Below are 2,422 nucleotides of genomic sequence, written 5' to 3'. Positions count from 1 at the left end.
CGCAGAAATTGTCTAACAGCCATGACTGGATTCTCCTGCTTATGTGGCATGGTGCAGAGTCCTGTTGCTAGACATAGGGCCTTCCAGCAGCCATCCTCTTGACCCAGGGAAGCACTACCTCCGCCAGGCACTTGATGTAGGCCTTTGTGTTGAGTCTGAGGCTGTGTGAGAAGATGAATGGAAGCATAACGTCGCCATCACTAGTGCTCACTCCAAACACCATGATGTTGACTGGATGTTTGATTTTTATAACTCTCGGTGACCACTGGAAGAGTTACAGGAAATTCAGAAGACGTCTGGGGGCCATGGTTGAAGCCAATATATATATATATATATATGTATGTATGTATGTATGTATGTATGTATGTATGTATGTATGTATGTATGTACGCATGTATGTATATACGACGGACTACTTTCTGTTTCCATCTACCAAATCCACTCACAAGCGTTTGGTCGGCCCGAGGCTATAGTAGAAGACACCTACCGAGGGTGCCGTGCAGTGGGACTGAACCCGGAACCATATGGTTGAGAAACAATCTTCTTACCACACAGTCCCGCCGGCGCCTAAGAGATTTCCGTATGCATCGACCGAGAATCCGTGAAGGTTAATCAACAAGAAATTGCAGAATCGTTTTTCGCGGCCTCAAGAGGCTACCATACATATAGCTAATACGTGATATTCCGTGAATATTATTAAATGAATTTAAAATCTCACTTGCCACGCTAATAAGGTTGAGCGTCACTGATCTATTTATTAGCATCTCGTTCAAATCTGATGTTGTCAGAACCCTTTTTCTCTAACTTACGTTCTACGACAAATTTTGGACGCTTTTGATTTTTGCGGTTCCAGTTCGTTTCAACATATGCAATTCTTAAATACATTGGCACACGACACCAATATGAAACAGTTGCATACATACACACACACATACACACACACATACACACACACATGCACCACTAGTGACTCATAAACACACACTGCTTATGACTCATATGCACACCCAAGCAAGTATATGTGTGTGTGCACGTGTGTCGTGTGTGTGAGTGTGCGTGTGTATTTGAATGCATGTCTGTTTATTAATATATACAAGCATATCCCAAATTACGTCATCTCGAATTACGTTTTTTTTTTCGACTTTATGACGTTGTTTTTAAGAAATTATTGCGAAAACTAACCCTCAATCGCAGTCGATTTATTGAAATTTACGTCGGTCTCAGCGAACATAATTTGAAGTATAAATGTTAAAAAGCTCCTAAAAACCAACACTGGAGTCGAATAGGGATGATTTATATGAAAAAACATGTACAAACCGTTTATTAAATCAGACACATGGTTATATAATTTTAGAAATATTTTTCGTCTTTTTCTCCTACTCTACTCTTTTACTTGTTTCAGACATTTGACCGCAGCTATGCTGGAGCACCACCTTAAAGGATTTCAGTCAAAGAACTCGACTCAGGACTTATTCTTTGTGAGCCCCAGTACTTATTCTATGGGTCTGTTTCTCCGAACCGCTAAGTTATGCTGACATAAACACACCAGCATCGGTTGTTTAGCGATGGCAGGGGAACAAACACAGACACATGAATATATATATATATATATATATATATATATATATATAAATGCACAACAAGCTTCTTACCTCGTAGCCACACCTGAAATAAATCGCAATTCTTGGAACCAATTACTGACGTAAGTTGAGATTTGTCTTACTCTCACTATTTCTGCATTACGAGATTTTCTCTTTTTCTCCTCTAACTATCTAAAGAACTCCTAATTACTAACTATGTATACTGTTGATCCAAAAGTAAGTTTTGTATTATTTGTTTCTGTGTCTGAAGAATTTCTAATAGCAGCTATGTTATAGGTTTCTCCCATACGTAGTATTTTGTAACTCCTATTAGCGAATGAAACATGTGTAATGGTGAATAAATAATGCTAAATATATTTCAGCACTCCATCAACATGGTTAAACCTGCAACGCGGTCTTTCGTTCCAGTCAGATATAACAGCCAGATTCCATGAAAATATAACTGTCTCATATGTGTGTGTGTGTGTGCATGTGGGTATGTGTACGTGTGTGTATGTGTGTGTGTGTGTGTGTGCGTGTATGTCGATAGACAGACTGACAAACAGACACATAGCTAGGTACATGCACATATATATTTATATATATATATATATATACGTAAATATCGAACAATGAGAAGGATTGCTCAACACCGCATTGATGGATAAAATCTTTTTATTTGTGTATTAAGGCTACCATTGTTTTCATGTTAAGAATATATCTTAATCTCTTAAAACAATTTTTCAAGCCGATCGGTGGAGTGGTGCTCTTCTACATTTTGTATATATATCTATATCTATATCTATATCTTTCTATCTATCTATCTATCTATCTATATATAT

At 37.8% G+C, this 2,422-nt stretch overlaps 1 long non-coding RNA gene across 1 annotated transcript in view; it reads left to right on the top strand.

Annotated features, from left to right (window-relative positions):
* The first annotated feature begins 1,634 nt into the window (after nucleotides 1–1,634).
* The window catches only part of LOC128247859 (uncharacterized), a 53,558-nt gene continuing 52,770 nt past the window's right edge, over nucleotides 1,635–2,422 (top strand). Inside the window, exon 1 of the long non-coding RNA XR_008264184.1 lies at nucleotides 1,635–1,702. This is a non-coding gene — a long non-coding RNA (uncharacterized LOC128247859). The remainder of the gene's footprint in view (nucleotides 1,703–2,422) is intronic.

The sequence above is a fragment of the Octopus bimaculoides genome, chromosome 5 (assembly GCF_001194135.2).
Source record: "Octopus bimaculoides isolate UCB-OBI-ISO-001 chromosome 5, ASM119413v2, whole genome shotgun sequence".
Classification (NCBI taxonomy): domain Eukaryota; kingdom Metazoa; phylum Mollusca; class Cephalopoda; order Octopoda; family Octopodidae; genus Octopus; species Octopus bimaculoides.
This window is presented reverse-complemented; position numbering and strand designations above follow the sequence as displayed.